This window comes from Cricetulus griseus, chromosome X, assembly GCF_003668045.3.
Source record: "Cricetulus griseus strain 17A/GY chromosome X, alternate assembly CriGri-PICRH-1.0, whole genome shotgun sequence".
In the NCBI taxonomy this organism is placed as follows: domain Eukaryota; kingdom Metazoa; phylum Chordata; class Mammalia; order Rodentia; family Cricetidae; genus Cricetulus; species Cricetulus griseus.
The window spans coordinates 123,626,119-123,635,747 of NC_048604.1; the positions used below are offsets into that span (position 1 = coordinate 123,626,119).

At 38.5% G+C, this 9,629-nt stretch overlaps 1 pseudogene; it reads right to left on the minus strand.

Moving 5' to 3' along the window:
• Positions 1 to 2,747: 2,747 nt before the first annotated feature.
• LOC100768453 lies at positions 2,748 to 3,848 on the minus strand (annotated as a pseudogene).
• Between the last annotated feature and the right edge of the window lie 5,781 nt (positions 3,849 to 9,629).

A 9,629-nucleotide genomic window follows, 5' to 3' on the forward strand; every position in this document is an offset into this window, starting at 1 on the left:
ACTCTTTTTTTTAAAGATTTTATTTATTTATTATGCATACAACATTCTGCTTGCATGTATATCTGCACACCAGAAGAGGGCATCAGATCTCATAAGGGATGGTTGTGAGCCACCATGTGGTTGCTGGGAATTGAACTCAGGACTTCTAGAAGAGCAGTCGGTGCTCTTAACCTCTGAGCCATCTCTCCAGCCCTAATTTAGTAACTCTTACTAGAAGGTATCTGGTTATGAATACTCCAGGGTCTCATGCTAAAAATCAACACTTGAGATCTCCATCTCAAACTCCAGATAAGGGTGTGAGGAGCACAATTTAAGAATCACCATACCAATTTAGCTGTTTGGCCACTTGGGCTATTACTGGTGAAAAATACCAGATGTTATATAGTAGTCATACATGTCTATGTGTGTGTATACACACCTCATTATTCCATACATAAATACATACATGACTAACCCTAGAGCTGACATGATATAAACAACACACAGGTTTGGATTATAAATCCCAGCCTTCTTACACTGTGACAGTGGAAACGTTATTTGAATTCTTTGAAGCCTCAGTCTCCCCATCTACAATATAGGAATAATACCCAATTTGTGAAGATTAACACAAATGTACAGAATAAGATCAGTACCTGACATACAGCAGGCACTAGATGAATACTACATATTACTTATTGTAAGAAATATGCAAAGTATTTCCTCATATATGACTTGATCATTTCATTTATCTGAATCAATTATTTACACTCCAAGGTGACAGAATAAAACCTTATGCTTAAGACCATGTCCTATTCTGGGCCAGACAATGTTCTCATAACCTTATGTCCAGTCATTTATACAATCCTTGGTAATCTCATGTGAGGTAGGTAGTATAATTCTCCCTAATTTTTAGATGAGGAAACTGAGGCACAGAAAGATCAAGTAAATTGCTCAAGATTACATAGTGATGGAGGAGGAACTTAAAAGCCTGGCTGCTTGAGTTTGTAGCCCAGGATGCATTGCAGCATTTGTTTCTTACGAATGAATGTTAAGATTTTTGGAGAAATCATTTACTCTGTTACTAAAGAAGAGTACCATATGTGGAACACAGATGAATTCATGTCCATATCATGGTAAAGAGCTGTTGAAAGAACAGACTAGAAAGTCTAGTGTATCAGAAGAATACCATGAGAACAACTCAAACCAAATTAGGACAGAGTGATCCATAAGAACAAAATGAAATAAACACCCCTTCAAATATATCATCTATAGAGGTTATGGTTTTGGCACAATAAATATAAACTATTTATATTTATTATTTAGCTCAACTACAGTCAATGGTGTAATAATCATGCAAAATTAGCATAACAAAAATGTAAATTATTTACAATTAAAAATAATTTTATGCAAAGTCTGTAAAATATTCTGCTCTACACTCAGAAGTTTTTCTATTCTCTCAGAAACTCAGCAGCCACTGGAGTTGGAATGATACAGATTATTCTGATGGCAGTTTTGAATGATACTCTGTTCTTAGACTTACACTGGCAAGACAATTATCTCCAAATAAGAATTCAGCATGAAATATTGTTATTTATAAATAAAGCATATGATACTTTAGCTTGTCTAAGTGTTCTTTACTTGCTAGTATTTTTAACTAATTCTGGCCAAAAGCCACATTCAAAAATTTTTGCCAGTGTTAACAGGCTCATCAGACATAAAAATTAATTTTAAAAGTGCTTTAAGCAAGTTATGAAAGGCACAACAAATTTCATCCCCACAGGATGAAAATAAAAGGAACAATAATCATGTAGTTGGAAAGACTTTGAAATAATTGATTTACAATATCATTAATAACTCCCAAGAGTTGGTACCAATACAAGAAAAGCTTGATCAAATAGCATTAAATTTAATGTAAGTTACCCACAATCAACAATGGGTGAATTTGGAAACAGAATAATTTTAAATGCATGCTTTATAGAATGTTGACAATGCTTTGAGTAAATAAGCATTAATAGTGAGAATGGTATTCAAGAGTTAAACATTTAGAAAGAAGGCAATGGGGGCTTGGTACAGGGTTGATTATATATAGAACTAAGCGTATAACATAGTCAAGGCCCACAATAATCGGAAAATGTGGTTTATTAGTGAACTTCAGGGTGTCATTCTCATTCTACTTCTTGAGGAAACACTGCCAATTGTAAGTAATATAATCACAGAAAAGTTTTCATTCGGCAATTGGGAGGCTGGTTTGTATTATATACACATGAGCGGAGTGTATATTGAGCAACAGTATTTCTTTCTAGTTTGAAGACAGATTTGTTCAGCATTGTGTTCTAACAGTGCAGTGCAGTAGGTGATTATAAACTGAACCACTCCAGCTTTAGCAACAACAATACACACTGTCAGGAAGAGGGGACAGAGTCTTTCAGCTCTTCTATCTTTCACCATTTTAAAAACACATATTCTTCATATATATATAGAGAGAGATAGATAGATAGATAGATATAGAGATAGAGATATAGAGATATAGAGATATAGAGATATAGAGATATAGAGATATAGATATATATCTGTATCAAAACACATTATAGCAACAGACTTCACAGCTCTTTAAATACTTCAGATTATAGTCATCCACTGGAAAAATTTCTTTGTGGAATGTTCACTGCATATGGGTTCCTCCCTGTGGTTTCAGGGTTCTGTCAGAAAGGCAGGAGTCCTTCAGTGCAATGTAGACCATTCAACCTCAGTTCACTCCGGTTCTGCTTTCAAGGGTTGCCTAATTTTACTTTTGTATCTTCATTTTTGTTTGCTTGATTAATTTCTTTTAGTATATCTTCATGTAAGGCAGGTTATATATGTCTATATAAATAACCATATGGACGAAGATGATAAATGAGGTATTCTAATTCATACATAGTGGGATTAACATAGTGAAAAGAAACTGCAATATCAGAACAGCAACCAGGACCCTCTACAGGAGGATAATAGTTGTAATTCCAGTACCAAAATGTTTTTGGTAGATAACCTTTGATTAAGTGGTGTTCTGGTACAAATGGGTGGAAAGTTTCTTTCCCAGTGGTATCTCTAGAATCTCTAACTTCTACATTTATAATTTCCATGCATCTTCCCAGTGCTAAGTCTTCGATGGAGGAGCTATGCGTACATTTCTCCGTTTTAAATGCATCAATGAATCTTCTCAAGGCTTCTTTGCTGAGTACATACCCTGCCCCTCCATTCATGTAGCTCTGCTTCACATAGGGCTTAGATCTCCTCCCAAAGTAAATGGGTTGTTCAGGGTTATACCTCGATAGAAGCCGTCTCAGATTGTCCACTATGACATATGTGTCATCATCTGCTTTCAGAAACCAATCAGCATCTTCTAAATAATGGTCATGCACATACTGAAAGGTTTTGATTGTTTTCCAGTATAGTTGCTCTCTGCCTTCTTTGGTTTTCAATCCCATAGTAGGGAAGTCTTGATTTTCTTCTGAACTCATAAATAACACTTTATTACAATACTGGGCCCATGTAGCTTTGACATGTTTGGCCTTTTTCTCTAGATTTTGAGAACTTGTCATAACCCAACAAAGAATTTTAACTTTCTGATAGAGGTTCTCGGCAATGTCCATGTTCTCATCTTACCTTTATGTTGGCTAGAGTCTGCATTGAAGTTCACTTGTTCCTTGAGGTGACTGGGTTCATTATCATCTAAATGTCTAGCATGAGGGTCATTATGATGCAGATTCGGCTGGGTGTCACCCTGTTCTCCCAACAAAATACTGAATAGTTGAGAACATAAAAAAAAAAAATCCTATTGCTGATCCACAGAGGAAAGTTAAAAAATTCAGCCAAGATTTAGAGGCCATTTCCTGAGAGTGTATTTCTGACATCAGCCTCAGCTCCCTCTCGCCCCTCCCGGAAGTGGGGAGGAAGACTACCCGCAACCCTCGACCTTCTCTGCCCTGGCCAGCCGCAGCACGGGAGGGGCCACTAGCCAGGGCCACCCGCGGCCGCCCAGATCATTCCCTGGCGGCGGCAGCGGCTGCAGCGGCAGAGGCCAGAATTAGTGATATTTAGAGAAGTCATGCTGTGGTTTTCAAAAATTTCCGTGTGTTTTTGTACTAGAACTCATTTATCTGGGATCAGGTCATTAGTTGGATTGTTTATAAAAATCACTTGGATTTTTTTTTCATTGAAAATATTTGCAATAGTCAAATGGGATCCAATTTCAGTAAGAATGAGATGGCATTTCTCTCCTTTGGCCTAAAGGCGTAACTCAATACATGAGCCATCAGCCCCTCTGCCCATGTGCTCCATACTCTGGGCTTTATCTCCAGAACCACCTGAAAAACAAAATATTAGCTACAGAAGCAACTGTAATCCATAGATATACTGGTGGTAGCCAATTGAAAACTGTTCTACTGCAATAGAAACAGTGAGAATGTGGTGCTCCACCCACTTTCTTCATTTTATTCAGTCTCAGTCCCCAAGCTATGGGATGGTGCTACTGTCATCCATAGTTATCTTTTTCACCTCAGTTACACATCTCTGAAAACACCTTTAGATATACTTAGGGTGGTGATTTGAATGAAAATGTCCCCCAAAGGGAACAGCAAAATTAGGAGGTGTAGCCTTGTAGAGGAGGTGTGGTCTTGTTGGAGGAAGTGTGTCACTGTTGAGGTGGGCTTTGAGGTCTCATAATATGCTCAAGATGCTGCCCAGTGTCTCAGACCACTTCCTCTTGCCTGCATATCAACATGTAGCAGCTCCTTCTGCAGCCCCATGTCTGTCTGCATGCTGCCATGCTCCCACCATGAGGATAATGGATTAATCTTCTGAAACTGTAAGCCACCCCAATTAAATGTTTCCCTTTCTAATAGTTGCCATAATCCTGGTATCTGTTCACAGCAATAGAAATCTTAATTATGACACTCAGTGGGAGTCCAGACATACCTCACCCCTGTCTGAACCCTGCCCTCTGTCCTGTGGTGGGTGCCCTAGCCTCAGGTGAATCTGGGCGCTGCTGTTTCACAATCTCTCCCATCAACCCCTGCTGGCTTCTGCCTGAAACCCGCCCCCCAGACAAGTGTGGACCTGCCCATACCGGAAGGCCCACCCTGAGTCCGGACATACCTCACCCATGTCTACACCCTGCCATCTGTCCAGCAGCAGGTGCTCCAGCCTGAGGTGAGTATGGGTGCTGCTCTGACTGCTCCCCAACCTCCTCCATCAACCCCTGATTGATTCTGCTTGAAGCATCCCACCCCCCGGACAAGAGTGGACCAGCCCAGACCAGAAGGCCCACCCTGAGTCCGGACATACCTCACCCCTGTCTACACACTGCCCTCTGTCCTGCGACCAGTGCCCTAGCTTCAGGTGAGTCTGAGCACTGCTTTGCCTGCCCCCAAACCTCCTACACCAACACCTGCTTGCTTTTGCCTGACACCATCCAGAAAAGAGTCCACCCTGAGTCCGGACATACCTCACCCCTGTCTACACACTTCCCTCTGTCCTGTGGAGGTGCCCTAACCTCAGCGGGTGCAAGAGCCTCAGGAAGGTCCACCCTGAGTCTGGACACACCCCACCCTTGTCCACCCACCACCACGCTCTGTGATCCCACTGCTGCCAGAAGCTGAGACACCTGCACTCACTGGAAGAAGGGATGGGAAGAAGACAGAGTAAGAACACACTCAACAAGAGAAAAACAAATATGACACCACCAGAATCTAGGGACTCCACACCAACAAGACCTGAAAAGCCCAACACAGAGCATGAAGAAGAGATGGACCTCAAAAATCGTCTTAGGAAGATGATAGAGTCCTTTAAAGAGGAAATAAGAAAATCCCTTAAAGAAATAGAAGAAAAAAAACAAGCAAAAAATTACATGAGATGGAGGAAAAGACAAACGAAAGAATTCAAGAAGTAAACAAATCTCTCAAAGAATCTAAAGAAAGTCAAGAAAAAACAACCAAACAAGTGAAGGAAACACTCAAAACAGTTCAAGGCATGAAAGCTGAAATAGAAAAAATAAATAAAACACAGAATGAAGTGATGCTGGAAATAGAAAGGCTGGATAAACGAAAAGGAACTAAAGATGTGAGTATAACCAATAGAATTCAAGAGATGGAAGAGAGAATCTCAGGTGTTGAAGACTCTCTAGAGGATATACAGTCATAGACCAAAGAAAATCTCAAATCCAACAAATCCTTAACACAAAATATCCAGGAAATATGGGACACCATGAAAAGGCCAAACCTAAGAATAATAGGTATAGAAGAAGGTGAAGAAATACAGCTCAAAGGTACAGAAAACATATTCAACAAAATCATAGAAGAAAACTTCCCCAACTTAGAGAGATATGCCTATGAAAGTACAAGATGCTTACAGAACACCAAACAAGCTGGACCATAAAAAGAAGTCCCCTTGACACATAATAATCAAAACACCAAACCTTCAGAATAAATAGAAAATATTAAGAGCAGTAAAGGAAAAAGGCCAAATAACATATAAAGGCAGACCTATCAGAATCACACCAGATTTCTCAATGGAAACTTTGACAGCCAGAAGGTCCTGGATAGATATCCTTCAAACACTAAGGGAGCACGGATGCCAATCCAGACTACTGTACCCAGCAAAACTTTCAGTCACTATAGATGGAGAAATCAAAATATTCCATGACAAAACCAGACTTAAACAATACATATCCACAAATCCAGCACTACAGAAAGTTCTAGAAGGAAAACTCCAACCCAATGAAGATTACTATACTCACAAAAATATAGGCAATAGATAATAAAATTCTACCAAACACTAAAAGAAACAGGAGGGCAGAATCCACAAACAATGATACCACAAACAATAAATCCAAAACAAACAAGAACAATCAATGGATATTAATATCCCTCAATATCAATGGTCTTAACCTGCCCATAAAAAGATACAGGCTAACAGGCTAATGGATACGAAGACAGAATCCATCCTTCTGCTGTATACAAGAAATACAACTCAACTTCAAAGACAGGCATTACCTCAAAGTAAAGGTTTGGGAAAAGATCTTCCAATCAAATGGGCCCAAGAAACAAGCTGGTGTAGCAATCCTAAAATCTAACAAATTAGACTTCAAACTAAAATCAATCAAAAGGATGAAGAAGGACATTTCATACTTATCATAGGAAAAGTCCATCAAGATGAAGTCTCAATCCTAAACATCTATGCCCCAAATAAGAATACACCCACATTTGTAAAAGAAACATTACTAAAGCTCAAACCACACTCAAAACCACACACACTTACAGTAGGAGACATCAACACGCTGCTTTCACCACTAGGCAGGAACAGCAGACAGAAAATTAACAAAGAAACAAAGGATCTAACAGAAGTTATGACCCAACTGGGTTTAACAGATATCTATAGAACATTCCATCCAAACACAGAAGAAAGTAACTTCTTCTCAGCACCACATGGCACCTTCTCTAAAATTGACCACATAGTTGGCAACAAAGCAAACCTCCACAGATACAAAAGAATTGAAATAACCCCCTGTATCTTATCAGATCACCATGCTTTAAAGCTAGAATTCAACAGCAATACAAATTGCAGACAAACCAACAAACTCATGGAAACTGAGTAACTTCCAATTACACCATTCCTGGGTTGAGGAAGAAATAAAAAATAGAGATTAAAGACTTCCTAAAATTTAATGAGAATGTCGACACAACATACCCAAACTTATGGGACACTTTGAAAGCAGTGCTAAGAGGAAAGTTCATAGCACTAAGTGCTCATATGAAAAAACTGGAGAATAGTCACATGAGAGAATTGACAGAACAATTGAAAGCTATAGAGCAAAAAGAAACAAACTCACCACAGAGGAGTAGATGTCAGGAAATAATCAAACTGAGGGCTGAAATCAATAAAGTAGAAACTAGGAAAACATTACAAAGAATCAAGGAAACAAAGAGTTGATTCTTTGAGAAGATGAACAAGATATTCAAACCTCTATCCCAACAAACCAAAAGGCAGAGAGAGAGCATGCTAATTAACAAAATCAGAGAAGAAAAGGGGATATAACAATGGACACTGAGGAAATCCAGAATCATGAGGTCATACTTTGAAAACCTGTTCTCCCTAAAATTTGAAAATCTAAAGGAAATGACACTTTCTAGTATAGATATAACTTATCAAAATTAAACCAAGAAAAGATAAGCAGTTTAAATCGACCTATAACCCCGAATGAAATAGAAGAAGTCATCAAACGCCTCCCAACCAAAAAAAGCCCAGGGCCAGATGGCTTCACTGCAGAAATCTACCTGAAATTCAAACAAGAGCTAATAGCAGTACTGCACAAGATGTTCCACACAATAGAAGCAGAAGGCATATTGCCAAACACATTTACGAAGCTACAATCACTTTGATACCCAAGCCACACAAAGATACAACTAATAAATAGAACTACAGACCAACATCCCTCATGAACATATATGCAAAAAATACTCAACAAGACACTAGTGAATTGAATCCAAGAACACATCAGAAAAATCATCCACTATGATCAAGTAGGCTTCATCCCAGGGATGCAAGGATGGTTCAACATACGAAAATCCATCAATGTAATCCACCATATAAACAAACTGAAAAAGAAAAATCACATGATCATATCACTAGATGCTGAAAAAACCTTTGACAAAATCCAACACCCCTTCAGGATAAAGATCTTGGAGAGAACAGGAATAACAGGAACATATCTAAATATGATAAAAGCAATATACACCAAACCAACAGCCAACATCAAAATAAATGGAGAGACACTCAAAGCGATTCCTCTAAAATCAGGAACAAGACAGGGCTGTCCACTCTCTCCATATCTCTTCAATATTGTCCTTGAAGTTCTAGCTAGAGCAATAAGACAACAAAAGATATCAAAGGGATACAAATTGGAAAGGAAGGAGTCAAACTTTCACTGTTTGAAGATGATATGATAGTCTACATAAGTGATCCCAAAAAACTCTACCAGGGAACTCCTACAACTGATAAACACCTTTAGCAAAGTAGCAGGATACAAAATTACCTCAAAAAAATCAGTAGCCCTATTTTATGCAGATGAAAAATGCAATGAGAAACAAATCAGAGAAACATCACCCTTCACAATATCCACATGCAACATAAAATATCTTGGGGTAACACTAACCAAAAAAGTAAAAGACCTGTACAGTAAGAACTTTGAGTCTTTAAAGAAAGAAATTAAAGAAGATACCAGAAAATGGAATGATCTCCCATGCTCTTGGATAGGTAGAATCAACATAGTAAAAATGGCAGTCTTGACAAAAGTAATCTACACAGTCAATGCAATCCCCATCAAAATCCCAACACAGTTCTTCACAGACCTTGAAAGAACAGTACTCAATTTTATATGGAAAAACAAAATATCCAGGATAGCCAAAACAACTCTGTACAATAAAGGATCTTCTGGTGGCATCACCATCCCTGACTTCAAGCTCTATTATAGAGCCATAGTTCTGAAAACAGCTTGGTATTGGCACAAAAATAGACAGATAGACCAATGGAATTGAATTGAAAATCCTGATATTGACCGATATTAACCTACACACCTATGAACACCTTGTTTTTTGACAAAGATGCTAAATCTA